Here is a 22,505-nt window from a genome sequence, read left to right as displayed (position 1 = left end):
CAGGAGATCTAAAGCATTTGTGATAACTACAAGGGCGAATAAAGGTTGATTATAAGTCAGTATGTGGATGTCCAGATGTAATGACGAATGCCTCAATCTGTTTTATGATTTCTTTATATGTTTTTGACCATCCAAGAAAAGAACTTGAAAGTCAATGAGTTTGAAAGATCAGTTGGTGCTAACCAGTCCCCACAAATTAACCCAAGAAATTCAAGACCTTTTCAAAGCTCTGCATCACTAGTAAAATTTCAAAGTATAAAAAATAAAACGTATTCTTGGAAAAATTTATTTTATTTGAAGTTATTAATGTGCATTGTAAGTCCCAGCTCTTTGTTAGCAATACTGTTTTCCATATTGTCTTTTCTTTCTGTTACTAACTAGCCGACAACCCAATATGTTACACTATGTACAACAAGCAATTGTTACTATTATTTTTCAGTTATTATCTTTTAATTTATCACAAGTTATTTAGAGGTATTTTAATCTATGTATGAACTATGTATGAAAAACCAAACGTGTTTTCTCCAGAAAGGTCTGGAAACTGGGCCTGTCGCTGCTTTCACCGTTCATGTACTAGTGGGTTATTATTTTATTAGGGTATCACTTTGTCTAAATTTACTTCAGCTTGAGGTGATTCTTCTTACTGCTGATTGCAACCAAGATCAAACCCCCTGCTGATGGTTATGTTCCTGTTTATCAACTAACCGATTAAACTATTAATTATGGCAAAGATGTTTGAGAAATCCAACCCCATCTAAAGGTGTTAAATACTACCACTCTTTCACACGGGGCCAATATCTTCTAATTTTTCAAAAACTGTCCTGTGGTGTCCTTTGATGCACTCACCATGGCAATATTGTACACCTAGCATTACTGGTCCTGTTTTCAGGAGCTTTGAACGCCACGTTGGTAGACAGGAGAGTTCACAGAGTAAGTCAGAAGTCTGTCAAGCCAGATGACCGCCATAGGAGTCCTGTTTGAAAACTGTGCTTTGAACCTTTAGTTTCTATCTCCAATAGCTGATTCTGTTCATCTGGACGTAGCGTTTTCAGTGGGAGAAACATTTTGTCAGTCATCCAAGTGACTTCTTCAGTCTCAGCTGACTGCAGGTTTCCCCAATCTTATAAACAGCACATTTGCATAATGACTGAAACCAGCCCACTGAAGGCACAATGGGCTGGAGAATGCATCAAGACTTTAGGTTCTATGTTTTCACTTGCCTTTTGCTTGACAATATTAACCCTGCATGTTGACAAATGATGCCTACCCAGTTAGGTTAAATGTGATGTTAAGAAGTCCTTTACCAAGTGTCCATTAGGGACTGGAGGGCTGTCTTACTGTTTTTAGCAGTTTTGACTAAATGACAGTGTTTCATGTCCTGTCAATGAGAATGAGTTGGTTTTAAGTTAGTTGATATCTATAAAAATGTTTTTATTATGGAATTCAGTCAGAATTCAGAAATGCCCTTAAGTAACATTTGCTAAGCCAAAGTTTGCTAAACCCCTGCTGTTCTGTCAGATGCTACTAGTTTCTACAAACTAATCTGGATCCATATACCTTGGATCCATGAACTCAATTCATCCTTAGACTGCTCTTGTTCTCTTACGTACCAGGTGAACTGTACAACCTGACTGTCTGGATGCATGTAACACAAAGCCTTGATAATACTGAGAAATATGTTAGAGGCAAGAATTCCAAAATACAAAAATGTTAAGAGAACAAGGCGCAACACTACTTTTACATTTTGATGAAAAAGAAATCATTACTATTGATGTAAGTGTAGCGCATGCTGAGGATAAAAGGGTCCAGTCCATTATTGCAGTTGCCTTTATTGAAGGTTGCCACTACAAGAGTGGCGAGAGCCCATTACTGCAACTGAATGAATTACGAATATGCCACGCATTCAAATTGATAGGGCAAAAGGTGGCTGATGCCAGTGAGTCACTCTGATTTTGTATTTATGCCTAATGAATATTTGCGGAACCATGGCTGCTAACCCATGAGTAGACTCAATAAAGGGGGGGAGGAAAATCATTTTATGGCGAATTAAAGGAAGACGGGACACTTTATGTTTTGGCCATAGCAGAGTGCTTGCCTGATGCGATGGCATTTCATGGTGTGTTGTCTTTGCTCAATTTTCAAATCCTCCGACGCCCTCCAAAAGAACTCATCACTGCAGCGGAAGCTTTTGATCTTTTGTCAGGACCATCTCTTGGATTTTCAAACTTTTATCTGCAGGCCTGTTATAGAAATACAATTACTTTAATGGAACAAAGAGCTTTTTAACTAAGCAGCGCTTTTTTTGGTCTCTACACTGTATTCTGTGTTGGAAATTTAATTAATTTTCAAACAGCAGTGTCATTTCATTGAAAGGTGTAATTCATCCTTTGTGGTTAGATCAAGTCACATTAATCTACATATGCTGGCTGCCTAAATCCCCTCTGTGAGCACAACCTGCTAATTCGTGACAAACATGGGGGGCCTCATATCCACAGACTACCATCTAGATGCTAGTCCTGCAAAATTTAGGAGACTTTTTGACATTCATTCATGAACGAAAGCTGGAGATATCTACTTGTGGTGGAACGGTCCAATATGTTTATTGTTTTTGCTTCATCGGCTTCCTTCACTTTGCTGAGATCTTCAATAAGTGAAAAAGGCAGTGAACAGATAGTGACAGGGTTGTCTTTCTCTGGGGGGATACACTTCAAACACATGCCATGAAATTTTGCCAGTGTCTGTCCGTCTGTGTGTGACAACATGGAAATTTTGACATTTCTGAGCCCTTAGAATTCAGCATTAAGCTACGGGGCCTTTGAGACACATCCTCTATGAAGGGGAATTGATCTTTATATTTGCCACCTCTTCAAAGAATTAGAAGACCATTATAAAAATATTTTTAACAAAATATGACTATATTCTAAAAATGCCAGCTGTAGAATACGCACAGCAACAGCTGGTATATTAGTCAGATTTTGTAGTAAGGATTTATACTGCTGAGGTTGCTTTAGGTCTAAGGCTTGTTTTAGAGGCTAGTTCTTCATGTGGATATCAAAAATATTAAACAAAGGCTTAAAAAGTGAATAAATGAAGCAAGTAAAAGATAGAAGGCAACACACACAAGCTGTGCATGACATTTGTCAAAAAGCATGCCCTCATGTTCCTCTAGCGTAGACAGATTTTTATTAACTTCTAAAGGATTATTACTCAATTTCTCCAGAAAAATCAACAGTTTTAAATCACAGGATTGAGGCTTTCTGGTTTAATGCCATTGATAACAGTTTGCTACAGAAACTAATGAAATTAAAAATCTGCTTTACTGAATTTTTTTTTAAGAATATGGAGGAAAAAAAATCCTAGTTTCAGGTACTCTGGTGTCCATTTTTGTAAGATTTTTGTGTATCTGTGAAAAGTTTGGGTTGTGGGTTGGTCTGTAATAAAGTTAGCTGAATTTTTAAATAACCTTACCTTATGCATATGTATGAATGAATGAATCATTTTTCATTTTACAATGTGCAACACCCTGCAGCATCAATCATCCACTTGTCCTTCTTTATTCCTCTGCTGCTGCTATGAGGAGAAATGGTTCTAGAGGTCTCAAACTCAAAGTCAATAAGAACTACAATTCAACATAAATGATACAGAGATAATTATTACAGAGTTGGGACTTATTTGTAGCCTGTTCAAAGCTACTTATCATTAGCGAGCAAGTCATACCAGCTCTGGGTGATGAGGCTGCATCAGGTTGATTCTGCTCTGTCAGTAATGATGAGCTGATATTCCATTATTTGATTAGCAACAATAATTTAATTTTCTTCTATACTTCAGTAATATAGCGGTCATCAATGTGCTGGGTTTCGGTATAGAAAGAAACAATGCTCATGATGATATTTGATAGACAGTAAAATCAATTAACTGAGGAAATAATCTGCATATTATTCAATATTGCTTTAGCCCTAATTAATTATGAAATATATGGCACGTCTGCCTCACCTCTGCCATAAAGATGAAAAAGGCTAACAAAACTAGCAAAAAATGAGCCGTGTTGATGGCAGCTTTGGAATATCAACCTTAGTAGCAGTATTATTCTTAGTCCTTTTGTTTCCCCACACACTGCAGGCATTGCATCGTATTTTATTATTTCAATTTCAGTTATGTCTCACGATGTCCCTCATCTCACAGACCAAGCTGTGTTACTTTTGAATAAACTTTGCATTACATACACAGACCCCAAAACACTCATCAATTTCAAATCATTCTGTTCCGCCATTTAAACAACGCCATGTCTTTGATCTTGGTTCAATTTCCCCCTGGTCTAAAACTTTCTGGTCCTTTCATCTGAGCAGAGCCTGAACGAGGAACGCTGTCTGGAAACAGGTGTTCTGGCTGTTTGATGTTAGCCTGCGGTGGTCCAGCAGGTTTGGAAACATGAAGCAATCATGACCCCATTCTGGAGACCCGCAACACAGTCGCCGTCCCCTCCCACCTCCTTTCTGATGAAGCAGCCAGGTGCCAAAAATACACACAGCTGTGTTGAATAAAACATCTGACACACTGACTCCCTGACTGATGGTGGGACAGAAGGAGCTACCCCGGGGACGGAAAGGTCTGGGACTTACCGCACCTACGCACTCAACTCGTTACACAAGTTAACAGGAAAGTTTCTGTGAAGTTGGCTGCTGAGACAAGGAAAAGGCTTAACTGCTACTTCAGCTGAGGGTGGGAGCTGTCCTGTAGGATGTGGTACTGAATCTGGCTGCTTCTGCCAGGAGAATCAGATATTTATAACACAGCAATGTACACTAGATGAGTAGGAAAGTGTCTTGTTTGCCTAAGGGCAGAAATGTGACACAGCCACCTAAACATAAAAGGTACAATTCTTTAAAGGTAATGTTAAAGAATGAGTTTAAGCACAGGTTTATTGAAAAAAGTTCTTGGAAGCATCTAATTTTCCCCCCGATGTTCAGTGGATTTCAGTTTGGGTGTTTGGATGGTCCACCTGAGGACAATCAGACACTTATCCTGAAGGCATCCAGGTAATTGCGCTATAGATTAGGTCATCGCTGTGCTGAAGATGACCTGACAGCCCCAGTTTTAGGTCCACTCTACAGATAAGAGTCTTTAAGGTTTTTTGGCATACTCTAAGCAAGCTGAGACCTTTTTAACACAAAAATCAAAAGTACAAGATACAAGAGTTAATCTGGTCATTCAGTGTGAATTCAGGCATCTGATTAATCCTGAGGAAAAAGCAAAGTCTGGTGATATGACAGCAGATACTCCTGTACAGTAATCAGGCTGTGGCCGAGGTGGACATTGCCTTCTTACATGACTTTTTCAGCTTTGTGCAGATACCCGATTAGAATTCATAATTCTCTCAGATTTCTATTCATAATTCTTTTGTTTCCCATGTCTTCTACTCATATAACGTCCGTGGTGTAGAACTCGACATTTGCCCCTTACACAAGTGTGGCTTCCATCCAGTCACTATCATAAAAGTGTGCTGAGTGCTTCTGAAGTGGTCATTCTTCTGGAAAAGTCTATTTCTGTAGAAAATTTTGTTACTGTAACAACAACTCAGACAATCACTGCAGTCACAGAAGAAAGCTCCACACTTCTTTCAATTCAAAATGACTCCAAATGTCCTAATGGAAGAACTTGAAGTGTAAGGTTATTTTTCAGCCATGCTCCAATACAAAGCTTTGCACAGTTTTAATGTGAAGGCCTGCAATTTCACTTCATTGCTTGCACAGATGTGCACCTTTCTTTACTATGTCTAACCAATTCAATTTGCCACAGGTGGCCTCCAATCAAGCTCTAGATACATCTCGTTGATAATCAAAGCAGACAGGATGCACCTGAGCACAATCTGGAGACTCAAGGCAAAGGGTGTGAGAGACTGTAGCAAGTGGTTTCTTTAGAGATTTCTAAAACTACTTAAAATTAGATTTTACTTTCATCCAGTGTGTTTCAGGGTCTAACTTTAATTTGGTGTTTTTGCCAATCAATGTACAGCAAATAAAACTATCTGAATCACTGAATATGATCAAACTCATGAGTCAACACAGTTCACAAGTTGTTGTAATGTGTGAAGTAAAGAGAGATAGTTTTGTTGTCATTGGTTGGATGTATTGGACAAACTAGTGAGAATTAAAATCCAATAAGAAGTCAAGAGGGCTTGCAAGCAATCATATCCAGAACAAATTAATCAGTCACTACAGTCTGATGAATATTCGAGGAGGAATAGCGTGTTTGTAAAACTGAAAAATGGTTTGTTTGTTTTGTTTTTTTTATATATAAATTTTGTTAAGAAAAAGCAATAAAGCAACAAAAAAGGATATGAAGTCATACATTTGATAACTGTGATAACTGAAAAGGCAAGTGTAACATTTTGTCTATATATGTGCAAATATATTAATGACCGTGTAACTGTTCTTTTTGTTATGTCATGGTTACAGACGTTGTCAGGCACCAAGTGACCCCTCAGGTTCAGAAACATGTGTCTGTATACATTATATTTCAGTTTTTTCTTTCATTTGTGCCCAATCTGTATGCATGTGTTGAATTATATGGAAGCATTTTAATCATCACCTTCCTGATTCACTCACAGATGATAAATGAATGCTGGGGGGTGGGTGGGAGGTGAATCATGTAAATTTGAAGCATGGCTCTATATCGCCATTAGCATCATCCCACCATGTCATTAACGAGCAGCAAACCACATACTTGTGACACGCACTTCCTCTTAGTGACAGATACAATTTCTGGACTTGCGGAGGTCAGCCTCGTAGGTGAGAAACCGGCGTGTTTCCTAAAAGGCTAAAACAGAACAACAAACAACTACACACAGATGCCCTAAGCATCCAGATATTTTTATCAACAGTCAAGCAGCCATTTTGATCCACATACTGGCACAGCACCAAAGACCAAGCGTGTTTAGCTATGTATCGACTGAACATTTAAAAGACTAGTTTACTGGCTGTATCAGATTACGAGAACCGCTGCCCCTTTAAGCCTCTGAACAGCAACAAATCCTTTTTTTTTTTTTTAAAAATACCATCACAAGAGAAGTGTGAAGGATTTGAAACAAGCGTTGGAAAAGCATTATCGGGATTCAAATCTCATGCGTAATCAGGCAGAACCAGAGTTGATCCAAATTCTTTTGTTTCCGTCATTAAAGAAAGTCTTCGGTGCTCGTTAGGCACGGCATCAAGCTCGCAAACTATTAAATGAACGTGAAATGATTGTTGATTAAAGCAGGTCAGTGCAGAGAACAGTTCAGCCTCTGTGGAAGAATTTTAAAATGATGTTAAATGAATAAACGCGTGCTTTGGGGGAAGATGATCCAACAAACCTCTTTGTGTACGCCTCTAGAGAAAGGATTACACACACAGAGAGAGAGACTGATGGGCAGAGTAAGAGGTAACACAGAGACGATAGGAAGATAGGAGGTGAACAGAGGGTAAACAGTGAGGCAGTCAGTGTGTAGTGACCCTAAAGCTTGAGATGGAGTCGTGAGTCACAGACTGTTTACCGTACACAAAGAGAGACAATGAGACAACACAGTGGGACAGCATTATTTACTGGCACACTTAGGAGATGGGGTCCATCAGAAGCTGCTGATTTCCAGTAAGGAGGATGGAAAAAAGAGGATATCTAAAGAGGGACATATTTTTCTGGGAGTACAGCAAACAGCTTTGATCGCAGTGCACTGCTGAGAGGACACGATGGTGTGCAGGCAATTAAGCCAATCAGTAACTTAACAGCCAGCTTGACAGGATGCAATTCTTGGATTTTAAGCTTCCTCAAATGTGATCGGTGGCATTTCCAATTAATTTTTAACTGCTTGACTAGCCAGGAGTGATTTGCTAATCAAAGTGCAGTATCTTGATTTTGCTTCTTTTAAATTAGAACACAATTTGTGTTAGCGAAATTGAAATCCAAGTGCACCAGTGTGGAACTGAGTCCAATTAAGAGATATTATGAGGTCTTTAGAAATGAATGCACCAACTGCAGTGCAGGTTTTACTTGTGAGATAGTTAATCAATGCTTAAACTTTCAATAATAAGACAGTGAGGGAGGTCAGGGTTCATGAGCAGGTTTCGAAATTTTCTCACTTGCTTGTTTGTCTGGTTCTTGGGCATTTACAGATGAACAGATGAAAGCATTGTTGTGAGACTGTTATGCAACACTGACTTGGCGCTCGGTGGTCACTCAACATCATGTCTGATTCTCCAGAGGGACGGCCAGATTTCAGGTTACAGCAGTATCTAGTGGCTGTGACGCCTCATTGCACTTGTTACTCCCAAATCTGAATAGCAAACAGTCGGTTGATCACAATGGCCTTAGCAGCTCCAGCTTACCCAGGCAGTAGTGTTTATGGTTCCATGAAACTAAGTTTTCTATTGATTGAAAGCAAGCACGCATGGAAACAACAGGCACACTGCCTGTGCAAGAAAATATGCCCGTTCTTGTCTGGTGCTCAAGCCCCGCAGGGGCTCTTAGAAGGGTTGGTCAGGCAGAGGAGGAGGATGGGCTCCGGAGTTATTGATTGAAGCTTCTCATAATCTGTGAACAGGTCCAGAGGTGCTGCAGCGCTGAGCTCGGCAAGGATGTCAGTGATGCTCTGAGTCTGACATTGATTTTGCCCTTCCTGCTGCCACCAAGTGGGTTTAGCACCTTTTCAGAGAAGCCATTACATTACTAAAACAGCTCATAATGGTTCAAAAAATAATAATTTGTGCAAGTATTCCAAAAGTAGTAACGTATGTCTTAAAAATAGTCCACAGTATTGACCAGCATGGCTGAAAACAGCACTACAAGTAAAAACACTTGATCTTTCTACAGATAGAAAATGAGCTAAATTGTTTTTCCAGATTAATTTTCAAGCTTTTGCTTTTCCAGTTCAGTCTTTTTGCTACTCAGTTCTTGTATGTTATCAGATCTTCTCAAAGAAAGTCAGCATGCTGAGCTTGTTAAAAGACCATTGCGCTATTTTTTTCTTTTCAGCCAAAATTCTTACTACTACCCTGCAACTGATGCCTTTGCTCTAATGGTGTTTTTGATTTTCTTGGGTTACAGCAGGCATCTCTTTAATCTTTTGCATTCCTACTGGCATCAAGTATACAGTCCAGTCCATAACACCGTGTCCACACAGAGCGGGCAGCGTGTTTGCAGAGCCTCAGTTGCTGCAGCACTCCATCTGTGTCTACACAGGATGTGTTCAGACACAGTATTACGCTGTAGGTCGCCCACACTGTAAAAGCGCATAGAGTTTAGCACAAAGTCACTGTTATGCACGAATCGCTCAAAAACAGTAGACATGCCAAACCCATAAGAACCCCATGACAGATGAGCCGGTATGCTTTGGGTCATAAGTTTTCCTTTTTTTCAGTCTTCTCTAAAGATGATGTCCAATATTGAATATATAGAAAAAAATCTAAACATAATTATAGGAAATATCCCCTAGGCCTGTTGTACGTACTTGACTTTACGTTTTTCAGTCTGGATATTCTTGCCTTATTTTCAGCTTTATCACTTGAATGCTCACCTCTTTCACCATCATATCAACTGACAACACCATGTCAGTCTTAAAGCCATCTCACAATTCTCTCAAGTCTGAGCCACATGTCAGCTGTTTTTGCACATGAACCATCACTGAAAAAAAATCCTTAACTGTCTCTGATTCAACGCAATGAAGGTGAAACAAATGACATTTTTGCTGTTTAAAGCAAACGATTAATTAGCGTGTTTTCAACAATATGATTTAAAACCTCAATACATCTATTTTTTTTATTTATTTTCACTGATCTATTTTTGTAATTAAGCAACATTTAGGCTGAAAATATTAAGCTGGGGCACATGTCCATGATCTATCCCACATCCGCCTAGAGAAAAATACCTCCACTGATTGGGCTTCTAATTGGAATACTTGTTGTTAATGGTGGCAGTCTTGCACAGTTTGTTTTGCAATGCACAATGCATGCATAATCCACATTTGGAAGTGGCTGCCTCTTCATTAACAACGTTTAAGAAATGAATGTGAGGAAATCCATCATTATCGCAACTCGCAATCACCAAACCCTACAGCGGGTGCAAACTCATAATCTCAGGCAATTTGCATATGCAATTAGCGTAAGCTTCAAGGAAAGGATGTGATTGACAGCACGGCAATGTTTTGCCTAGTTGATCTGATTGAACCCAATTTCAAGAGTAACCATGGTCCCCTGTTTTGCGCCGTTGTGTCTCCCTGGCCATTTTAAGATACTACAGCAGATGAAAGGTCACAGTGGAGTTTGAAAGCATTACAACTTGGACCTTTTTGCAACAACAGTGTCCAAGAGACAGAGTACATTCACTATTTTACCTTGACACACTCAACGTTGTGCTTCAGGTGTATGCCTGTTTTTTAGGACAGCTTTGAAGGTTTAATGCAATGCTAAAAAAAAATAAAATAAAATCCTTCTGCCAGCTTGATATAATTTTGAGTGGAGGCATAGACAGACAGAAAGGGGAAGCCTTCTGTTTTCCCTATCCCTTTTTTACCACCCTCCTCAACATTATTAATCTGGCTCCAGGGTCAAAATCAGAGGCAAGAATATAACTGAAAGGTAAAGGTTTGTGCTGAATCTCTCACTATGCATATGGGACATGATAGGACATGTTTCATTATAAATTCAAGGCCAATCTGTTCCTAGGGAGGGAAAGCAGGATGTCAAGGTAATGAGTTAATTTAGGAGATAAGGAACAGCAAATGTAATCTCTGAAATATCACCAGCAGCAAAGTAGCTCCTTGGGCCTCAAGTCCATCGTATCAAACAGAGGGTAAAAAATGTTACTAATTATCATGATAGTCTTTGCTCAAGGTACTCTACGGAACTGTAAATAAGGATAATCAGCCTAACAGTATATGGTGAAGTTACCCTGAGGACTCAATGTGAAGATCCCATTTAACACTGATCTGAATAATGGAGTAGGTTTCTTTCAAAGTAGCATCTCACAATGGCTTGTCACCATGCTCTCCGCTCCCCAGATGCTGTTTTCATTGAATACAATCACTGAAGACTTCACTTTAATTTAGTTTCTAACAGCAACAGACCTGTAGCTGTTAGGACATCTATGCTCTAAACCTCTACATGAACAAACAGGTGAGGTTAACATATGTGACTAAGGAATTAGGGTAAACAACGACAAAAGCAGTTTTTAGGCTGGTTCCAGTCAATTTAAAAGTTTGTGAACTGTCATTGCTTTTTAGTACCAATTAATCAGACAGACACCAGGAGAGATGGAAAACAGTGGGACAACAACTTTTGGGGCATGAAATAGTGCCATTAAGCCATTAGTTAAATGTTTCTTGTAGTTGGTCACCAGGTTTGCACAATTCTCCGGAGCCCCATTTTGGCTCTCTAAATCTAAACTCTCTAAATCCTTCAAGTTTCTTAGTTGCTGCTTGGCAACTTGATGCTTCAGCTCCCTCCACAGATTTTCTATAAGACTGAGGTCTGGAGACTTAGCTAGGCAACTGTGATTCTTCTGTAGCCACTCCTAGGCCCCTCAGTGCACAGACGTTGTCCTGTACCCTTAGCAGAAAAACTGCCCCAAAGCATAATGTGTCCACCTCCATGCTTGACTGTGGGGACGGTGTTCTTTGGGTCATACTCAGCATTTCTCTTCCTCCAAACACCTTGGGTCGAATTGTCAAAGGTTGATTTTGGTTTCATCTGACCACAGAACTTTCTCCTAAGCCTTCTTTGAATCCTTTAGATGTTCACTAGCAAACATAAGACATGCATGTACATGTGCAGAGGGCCGTTGTGGGTGCTGCGAGCTCAATTCGCCCCCTTTCTTATTTTCATTCGCATCGCATTAGGCACGATCTTAGATGGAGCTCAATACCAAGGGTGACTGGCTTGAAAATTAAAAACTGTCATCAGACACCCAGGATATAAGCGACGCCGTAAGCATAAAAACAGCCTTATTTCTCTCAATGATATGCAAATCAATTTATAACTTGTATGTATGTGTTTTTTTTTCTGGATTATTGGTTGATATTTTGTCTCTCTCCACAAAAATGAACCTTAAAAATTTTAGACTGTTCATTTATTTGTAAGTAAGCAAACTTACAAACTCAATGAAAACACACTGAACAACAACATGTATAACATGCTACAACAAAAGTGCACACATTGAATGCTTTGCTGGTTAAATATTCATGAATTCTCAAGCGGGCAGCCCATTAAATTAGCAAAATAAACAACCAGCAATGGACTCTGCCAATCACTGATAGCTGATATATTAACCCAATCAGCCATCCCTATTTTTAAATGCCTCCATTTAAGCAGCAAAGTACGGGAGTCAAACAGTTTAAGAGAGAATACAATCATTTCAGCTACTATCACAGACCCCAGACTACCCAGTACAACAACATTATATCAGATTTAACTAGATGCCTAGTTATTATCCCCAAGTGGGCCGGACTGGCCCCATGGTGCTGTGTTAATGAGTGTTTTTTCGTCTGACTGGGTGGACATGTTTGGAAGAAAGGCCTTCGTCTCGCCCCGAGACACTTGGCTCCGACAGTGAACTCTGCACAGAACGGACCTATAGGCCTCTGCAGTGCCTCATCCTTCATGGGATCTCCAAGCATGCTAGACTGCTCCATTTTTCAAGGATGAGGGGATTGGTAGCTGGTAGGGTAAACAAGGGGGGTTTGAAATTGAAACCATTTACTGTTATATCTCTCAATCTTTTGCACTAGTCTTTTGCTGGTGGTGTTATTATTCTGCCAGCTGACTCTAGCTGTGCCTGTTTGTGGCAAACTCCAGCAAAAACATTCCTGTAGTTGAGGGTTAAATTGTATGCGATATGATTTTTGAAGAGTTGCTAAAAAGGGGGCCACTTCACCCTGGAGCAGGGACAGCGGTGCAGACGAGAGCAGCTTATGAAGATAAGACAGATCCCAGAACAATGTACGGCTCTCGCACATGTCAGCTACAGTACGGTGCTAATCGAAGAGGAAGAGCACGGGGGAGGCGGCTGGCATGACAATCTACAGCAGGCAGGAGACTCGGTTGCCATGGTGACAAACAAGGATGTTTGCATCAGAGGCAAATCTCAGCAGTCAGCAGCGGAGGGCACACATACCATTCGACTAACAGTAATGGAGAATCATCGGGCCCAGGGATGAGAAAAGGTGGGGTGAAAGGGAGGACTGCCTTTTCCTTATCACTTGGTGTTCCCTCGCAATTTCTTTTCCACAGCAGGTCTGATCCACACACACATGCACATCCACACTGCAGGAGGGGGGTCCCTCTCAAACGGAGAACCAGGGAGTCACCGGTTCAACAGCTAATGACATCCACTGCATTGCTGTGTTAGAGAGAAGAATGAAATCATCTTCACAGCTGGGTCACTTGACAAAATTAAGGCTGTAATGCTGATTATGTGCCTGTGCATTTATTCGGTTTAATCCATCCACGGTGAATTTAATGAGCATGCAATGACCTTGATTGGTAGCAAAACAATACAGCAATGTGACTCACTCCAGCAGGCTGCTCTGGAGTGCAAATATACACTCAGCTCACAGAGCGATGGAAGAGGTAATAAGTTGAATATGAGTGACAACTACTCATACTTCCCAACAGATGTTGAAATTATTGTGACACATTTTAAACCCACCAAGGTCATTTGTGTCACAGGCAAGGCGGTGTGGGGTGACACTGATTTTAATTGCTTGCTTGCTTGCTTTATCCCATCACGCCACTGTGTTTTACACACACTGTTGGGTGTCGTATTGCTTTATGACTAATGCATCCTCCAAAGGCGCCCAGAAGCAGCGAGTTAACTGTAGCAGAGGCAGGAGGCAACTTACTGGGATATAATTTGATCTGCTTCCCCTCGTCTATCTGACATATTCTGAGGACACCGACAGAGGCTGGAGAATTGCGAGCTTGTACAAGCTGTAAAAACACAATTAACCTTTTCTGCCTTAGACAAGACTCGGTTTGTGTTGATGCCTGATTTGTAAATGTGTCATTTTGCTCAAATTGATGCATTTGCCTTTGTAATACTCTGTTCACGTTACTTAATTTCCCTCCCTGACAAAAAAGCAGCTGTTTTACTGCTGTAAACTCATGAATGGAAGATGGACTGAAGAATGGACACTGGTGATTTGAATTCTAGGCTCGTCTCCCCATTGACGGGTAACTCTTGATACAGAGTGGCTAAATCATCCCAAGAGATAACTGGAACACCTCTAATCTGATCATTTTATGCCAAAAAAAACAAACAACAATGAGAGCCAAAAAGTTACACAATGAATAGCAGCTGGTTTGGTTATTACTGACATACACCTTGAGGTGGGGTAGCACTTCCTTCTTTAGGGTTTGGTGTGAATGTGCATTTCAGGTAAGCACAGGACAGATTGGTTTTTAAAAGAATGCCTTATTACATTTATGAAACATTCAACATGTGCTCCAGGGCCTCTTTTTATGCCGCGTGCCCTTCAGTAATAATTCAAATATGCTTTCACCGGGCACAGGGGATGTTTCGTCTACTATGTACAGGGGCTCAGGAGGACTGACATAGAGCACACAGGGCAAGGCTCGTGTCCCTCAGCAGTCCCACACACCCACATGGTATTAATCTCTAATAACTTTCCCACACAGCACCTTCGGGCAGTGGCAGGAGAAATGCTAGGGGAAGATGATGCGTTTCACCAGCGCTAAGTATGAATCAGGATATTAAAAAGTTGTAGGAGGGCAAAAGCAATTTCCTCCTAAAGGGGATTTTAAAATTACAGCGCTCAGACTGGAGGTAAGTCCTACCACTAAATCATTCTTCTTCTTCTTGCCCCTCCCCTCCATCACCATCGCCACACATGTGCACCAAAGATAACGTCTGTCAATGAATAGCTTTCTAACAGACAGTCATGACAAACCCATGAAATACAGCCTTCATAAATGCACGGTTGTTAATTCAAGGGCACGACTGGCTGTGATGGATGTACATGAGCAGTCCCGGCATTATGGGCAGTGACGTCACTGTGCGCCATCGGATTACTTACTGACATAAAGTCATGAATTTTGTTAATGATTGAGGTAAAAGTCAGTAACACACAAGCTCAAGCTAATGATTTGGCTAATAGCATCTTGAGCAATAGAAGTGACTTTTTACGCTCCATTGTACAATTTTAGATTCAAGTAGATTTCTAAGTTTTGGTTTCTGTCTAAGCTCGCTTTGCATTTTGGTGTGTTTGCTTATTTTCAGAAGGTAACGCCATTGTGTTGTGGTTAATACTTTCCCTTAAAATATGAAAAGGACACACAAATGTCTGGAAAGGTTACATCTGGTGTAAATGTGTTACACCTGCCAAATGTGGTGACCACTTGTGAATCAGAGAGCAGCCCATAGAAGCTTTATTCTTGCTTATTTTTCAGGTGCTCTGTTAGCCATGATGACTTCTTGCTTATTCCATGTTTTGATTAGCTAATTTTCAAGAGCCTCCTGGTTGTGCTTTAATTCTAATTAATAGCTATAATATTAAAATCCTTTTAGTTGCCTCTGTGTATCCCCCCTTTACCCAGTTCACTGCCCTTGTTCTTATGTGTACAAGTAGTTGTCTTCTTTGTAACATTTATGAGATCTTCAATTGTTTCTCCCAATGTTCACCTTGCTATTTTGTGAAACTTTGCTCCACCTTTTTTGAATTCTGGCTGAGAACTTTATTTTTTGGAGACTGGCATTTATCCTGATGATTCTGAAGTGGATGGATGTGCAAGTCAAATGTTTCGTCTACTATGTACAGGGGCTCAGGAGGACTGACATGGAGCACACAGGGCAAGGCAACTGTGAATATATGCGAAAGTCTCTGTTATAAAAACAGAAAAGTGAAACAAACCAAATCACAGTCAAAGGCCCTGGCGCCGTGAGCCTCGTCACACACAAACAAACCTGACAGAGATCCTGTAATTTTTTTAAATTAGTTTAATTTATTGCATTTACCCAAGGTTTTCCTTGGTGAAACAAAACTGAATGAAGTCATTGTGACATTAGTGCATTTCAGCTTCTCCGAAGTCATTCACTTAGTGTATTTAATTAAGCGCACTCTGCAAACCGAGGCAGCCATATCCAAAACAGACCTTTTTTTTTTTTTCTCAAACTGGCTTCATTAGACACTATTCAGGCTGTGGTGTTCATCCTTTCTGATTTACTGCAATTCAGTTCCAATTGTCTTGACTGTGTTGCAGCTGATTATTATAAATTTAAATGCCAAATACAGCTGGAAGATTGGAGGCATTGCTATGGATTACGCACAAGTGAGAAGAGCTTTACTAGCTTTCTTTTGGGAGGAAAGTATTCATTCATGGTAGGTAATTTAGCAGCTTTACACCATGTGACACACACTATCAAATCAGCAACAAGTTATAAAAAATCTACTTTATGACAGAGAAAAGAAGATCTCTTGTGATTCTTGTTTAAGTGTGTCATTGTACAATAAAGTTCCAGTAATTAGGAAGCACCTAGCTGTGAGGGTTCACATGGACAGCAGACACATAAATTAGAGCTGGTGGCTGATGGTCATGATGACGCAGGGCTTAAAATTGTGATGGCTAAAATTGGCACAACTCAAAAGAACCAAAAGATTCTCATATGGTACAGCTTGAAACATCATGTAGTTCAGTCTGTGTATTGTGCGCTTTTTAAGCACAGTGTTGACGCTACGGATTGTAACTGGATTGTGTTTTTAAGCATACATATGAGTCTGTTTAGCTCTGTCAATAAAATGTGTATGAGTATGTGTGTGTTTGTGAGACCGTGTGTGGATTGATCCTGTAATCTGAGTCTTATCTCGGTGGGTCCACAGAGATCAAGCAGTCCTGAGTCCTCTACACTCTGTCAAACACAGAGCTTCAAATGAGGACTTAAGACCAAGCTAATTAGCCTATTAGTGTCAGGTCTTTACAGCGATGCTGATACCAGTTAGGCAAGCAAGAGAAACTATGACAACGACCTTTAGTCCCTCATTACTGTACACACAACACAATTCAGGGTTGTATTCGAAAAACATCTTGTAAAAGTGTCAAACTCAGGGAGCTGATGTTGATGAACTTACAGGAGAACTCAAGCATTTAACACGCAGATGTGACTTCCTGATTTGTTTCCATCAGGTTCACTCAAACTAAAACACTGCTTTACTGCTTTGATTTAAATCAGACTTGTTTTGGCTTGAACGCCTGCAGGGAAATATTGGTGCTGAAAAATGCAGCAAAAAAGAAAACCGTTGAAAAGCATTGCTTTAACATGAACTGCTAAATGTGCAATAAATTATCATTTTTAACAGACTTTTACACCAGCAGGTACCTAAAATTATCAGCAGAATGCGATGAAATAGCAGCAAATACCTATGTATAGTGTTGCAAGGTCACAATGCTTCAATCTACACACCGTCTTGTAAAGTCACTTTGTCGCTGAAGAGACGAAAGCAGTCTCAGTCTGCCTCAGTCCATCTTGTGGGGGTGATGTTGCACTGCTCACACATTGTGGTTTTGCGGGCACTTGACCGCTAACCAGGTGAATTTAACTTCTACGCCATTTGGGATATCTGACAAACCAGGATCAAATGAATGAGCAACCACTCCATAGTCACACAGGATAGTGGTTACAACAGATTGATGGCAGTCGCTGTAAAGTTGATCAACTGCACAGTCACACAGGTCTAGAGACTGGTCTGTGACCCCCTGGCAACCACAGGCCGCTAGAGAAAAAATGTGTTTTCACTGACTGGTTGGCAAAAACATCCTCATGATAGCTTTGGTCACTAGCAGATTGTTGCAGTCGCCATAGTTTGAAAAGAACATACCGATTCGTCTGCAAATTCCTATTGCTAGTGAAACTGAAAAGTAGGAAACAGACCTGTTGCCTTCAAAGTAAAAGTTGCACTTAAAAACATGTTGGTTGCAATGCTGTGGCATATCTTTGACTTTAACTTTGAGAGAAGTCGGCACCTTCCATTCAAACTACAGACGACTGCGGCGATGTGCTATAGCAACCAAAACAAGGAAGAAGGAAGGTTTTGGTCTAGCATCCTCTCTGCAACCAAATTCAGAAACCTCCAGGAAACATTCCTCAACCATTCAAGAAATACATGATTTTCCCTCACAATTAGTGGTTGCATCATGTCCAATATAGTGGAAAACCCTCGAGTAACGTATGCATGATGACACAAATGAAGTCTCTTAGCAGGTGTGCTGAATTCAGTTCTGCTCAATGTTTACAATCCTATTGGTGCAGCCATCCACAACAGTCCCAGTTTCTCAAGTTAATTGCTCACCGCTGCTCTATACTATAAAGTCTTATCTCTTGTCTACAGCACAAAAATCAAATAACAACCAACCTGCCTGACAATCTGTCGAAGAAACAGGCTTACATAAATTTGAAGCAGGAAGTTACCATTAATATGCATGAACTGAAAACATGGTTAATTTGCAAAGCAACAGAGAAAAACGTATATATACTGAACAGCGACGCCACACTGTGATACTAACAGGTGGTGCTTTCCACTTTAGTTTCAAGAAGAGAACAAATGCTGCAGAAAACTGTGTGTTTGTTGGGTTTTATGCTTGATGGCAGACGTAGGATTTAGAAATGATGCAGCTGAACTTTGTTAAAATTTGAAGACTGATTTCTCTCAGGCTGAATATACTAAGAACTGTTGAACTGCATTATCCATCATCTTAAATAAGAACCAATAGACAACTGTTTTGTCAGTTTTGTAGCAGGGGCACTGTAAAGGAGATGGGACTAGATTGCGATGAATAGTCAATCAATAATCAGCCCCAAAGAACGTAATTATTGCAGGAAAAAGTGCAATACATTACCAGGCTTTTTTTTCCTAAGATATCTGGTATCAGTGATGGTGATGAATGTGATCAAAGGATGATTATAGGGATGTCCTTGGAGAGTGGGAACACTACTTATGAGGCATCCACCAGCATGACTCAGTCTCTGTGGTGACACTGTTACTGTTCTGTGCGCATCCCAGTTCATAGGCACCCAAACCAAATGGCCACACAAGGTCAAATCCTAAGTGATATTCTATTTATATTTTCCATTTTGTGTTGTTCCAAACATAAACAAACAAATGGCTTCACCGTACTGTCCTCGTGGCTCTACTTCCTTTCCATACAACTTCTAATAACCTTATAAGTGAGAGCCACTTTTCACGTGCAAAGTAATGCTGGCAGATGCCCTTCCATCCTGACAGTTTCTGGCTTTTGAAAAGTTCACTCAAGATAACTCGGCCAAGACAAAAGGTTAGAGCTGCTCGGACATCAGGCTTGGGACTTTGGGTCTGTACTTCTCATTAATAGCCCCTTAACAAGCCTGATAAAACATGACAACGCCTCAGGCAACAGATAACTGGCCACTTGATTAGATTCGGAGTCAATATCCGCCCCTGCCCTCTCTTTCTTGCTGTAAACATGATTGGAAGACAGACAAAGTATTTAAAGCCAAAAGGAGAAGAATTTATGACTAGACCCTGGTTGTGACTTAAATTCATGTGGCAGCGCTTCAAAAAAGTTTTGGCTCCAGATTCTTAAAGGCCAAGGTTTTGCAAAAAAGCTACCCTGAGCTATCAGTCCACACAGCATCCATTAGTGCATGGCTTCAGCCTGTCTGATTCAGTTAGTAATTATGAAATGGAGCATCTGCAGAAGCTCCCTGAGAGTATGTAAACATAGGCTCTGCCTTGGGGAATTAGATCAGGGGTCATTTAGATTTAGGTGAGAAAAGCAAAGAGTGCTGTTTCACTCGCGCTTTTCCCGTCACCTGGTAACAGTTTGACACACGGGAGCTACCTAGTGTATATGCCCAAACCAGTGCAGCTAAACAGCAACACCTGAGCAACCCCTCCTCTCTCTCCCTTTTCTTCCTCTCCCATGCCTCTGGCTGATTATGCCTCCTGAGATATTAGGTAATCTGGGAGCAGGCAAGAGGTGACAGGCCACTTCTTTTTTAATGACTTGTCAGCGAAGGCGCGCTACAATCACCATGTATATGGTTGACATGTTTGCTGAGCGACAGCAGCCGTCCATTACATGTGCACTGTGCGGTAGCCAATCGGCACTCTATCAGTAAACCCGTGGGAGGTGATAAGCCTTCTTTACAGCAACGGGGGTTCCCACTAATAATGATACCAGATAGGGACAATATCGGCTAACACGAGGAACTGGAATGACATTTTCAAATTGTATCTGCTCACTAAATAGACTCTTAAGCTAAAAAGACTGCAACTTTAAACATCTATTTATTGCCACAAGTTTATACGATAAATTATCAGCAGGAAGTGTAGTCAGGACCAAATCGAAGTATTCGAAAAGTCAAGCTGAAGCGCTTGTCTTGTTACATATTCAAATGGCATTACAGCTCATTTCTGAATCAATACCCTGTCTGTCTTTATTTCTGCTCAAGATAAATCTATCATGACTCAAAGATGGAGAATAGTGAAGTAAAAAAAAATTAATGATAGGGCACCAGGGCTGCAGCCTGCCTATTTTATCTGATGGAGCGAGGTGAACAAACGGAGGGATTAGCTTCCATGGGATGAAAGCAGCTGCTCGTCTTCCGTCTCCATTCCCCTCCCCTCCTTTCCTCTCCTCTCCATCTGCCCACACATCCACGCTGTGGTCTCCCCTCGCAACAAAAGACGTGTTCTATATGTTGCTATCACTAGCTGCACTCCACCCTGCACCTACAGCAGTTTCCGAGCAAGCACAAAAAGCCTTTCAGTGCACATGGCAACGAAAGACGCGCCAAAAACGGTGTTAATAAGAAGGCTTGGGAGTGAAGTGTACTTCCCCTGTGACACCCTCAAAACACCCACCCTTCCTGATTATGTCACCTAGAAACAGATACATCACACACATCCACCCCACTATGAGAAGACACTACAAAACAAACAAGAGACGCCCCGATTCTTTGCAACTTCTGAGGAAGCCCAAAGCAGAAACGTGCTCTCTTACCTGGCAACAGCAACACACCTTCAGCTCCAAATCTGCTCGCCCTGTCGAGGAGGCGCTCATCTGTAGTAGGAGTAGGAGGTCTTGAAGAAAAAGTGTGTGTGCTGTGTGTGTGTGTTTGTGTGAGTGTGATGCTGGAAGAGAGGAAGAGGGAGAGAGGGAAAGTGAGAGGTGGAGCCTAGATGAGAGGAGAGAAAGAGGGCTGGATGATGACTCCGTCTGCCGTCTACATAGCCAGTCTTGTGGGAGCAGTGTGGATGGCGCTAGAATGTCTTCTGTTCAAACACAACAGGCAGATGCACTTAATTCACGGCTTGGAGGAAAAAGCCTGGGGGCAGAGAGCGGAGGGTGGGAGGAGGTGTGAGAAGACAGGAGAGATTCTGGGCTGTTTAAGCCAGCATCATCACACGGCGGTTCCTAGGAATCCCTCCAGTAAGAGGGACACTGCATCACTGAGTCCTTGGCTGTGATTGGTTGGGTAGTGGGGAGACGTCGAGTATGGTGGGCAATGCTGCGTAACCTTAGCTGACCCTTTCAACACATATTAACATGTCTTGTCTGTGTTTTTCACCATTCGGGGCATATGTCACCTCCAAGGTCACTTAAAAAAAAAGAAAGAAAGAAAAAAAAAAAAGACTCCCCTAGGATCTTGGGAATGTTGGGAGACCGTCTATGTGTATACGTGTGTTTGTCAGTACACAGTAAGTCATGACCTGCCCTTGCACATGAGCAAACGCACACACAAATACACACATCCAACAAGAACTTGAAAGGAGGATGATTTCCCCAGAGGAGGGCTGAGCCATTCAGGAGAAAAGCCACACAAACACCTGCAAGGACAATCTTTCATTAGAGTGATTGAACATGTTGTCAATCCAACCTCAAAAGCAATGAAGAGGTAAGATTAGACCGATCTTTTAACCTGACAAGTTACATCATAATGTATTTTTTTCCTCATTGTTACAGGTAATTAAACTTTGTGTTTTTTACTAATAATAAATTTAATGTATTATTATTATTAATGTTGATGTATACATTGCTTATTTTCGAAATTCTAAATATACATTTGCATCAAATTTTTTTTAAACTTCAAAAATAAATGCTAATCTATAACAATCATTTGGATGGCTATTATGCATGATCTGATATCGTCGTGTTGGTGTTGTTCCCAGATCATCATACTAAATGTTGTTCCAGGATCAACACTGCAAGTGACCAATCAGAATGTTGTGACGTCATACTTTTGCGACTTCGGGAAAAACCGCCGTAAAACAAAAAACTGTACTTAAGCTGCGAGAAACCACCTCTGTCCACCGATCAACGGACCCTGACCCTAATCCTAACCCTAACCCTTTAATAAACGGTAAGCAGAATTGATATTGTCCTTGCAACATTGGAATTTCATAAATGCACGAATGGCTTGGCGCGCAAAAGAATAACGTCACAACAGTGTGATTGGTCACTTGCAATGTTGAACCTGGAACAACA

General features: G+C 40.9%; 1 protein-coding gene across 3 annotated transcripts in view; it reads right to left on the bottom strand.

Annotated features, from left to right (window-relative positions):
• The window catches only part of syt1a (synaptotagmin Ia), a 207,151-nt gene extending 185,800 nt beyond the window's left edge, over positions 1 to 21,351 (bottom strand). Inside the window, exon 1 of one of the 3 annotated variants that reach the window (XM_019347152.2) lies at positions 21,021 to 21,351. The gene's annotated coding sequence lies outside the window, so the exon portion shown is untranslated. The remainder of the gene's footprint in view (positions 1 to 21,020) is intronic. The other 2 variants (XM_013275640.3, XM_019347153.2) reach the window with 2 other exon arrangements.
• Between the last annotated feature and the right edge of the window lie 1,154 nt (positions 21,352 to 22,505).

Source organism: Oreochromis niloticus, linkage group LG17, assembly GCF_001858045.2.
Source record: "Oreochromis niloticus isolate F11D_XX linkage group LG17, O_niloticus_UMD_NMBU, whole genome shotgun sequence".
Lineage (NCBI taxonomy): Eukaryota > Metazoa > Chordata > Actinopteri > Cichliformes > Cichlidae > Oreochromis > Oreochromis niloticus.
The sequence above is the reverse complement of the archived record's forward strand: the minus strand, read 5'-3'. Positions and strand labels throughout refer to the sequence as shown.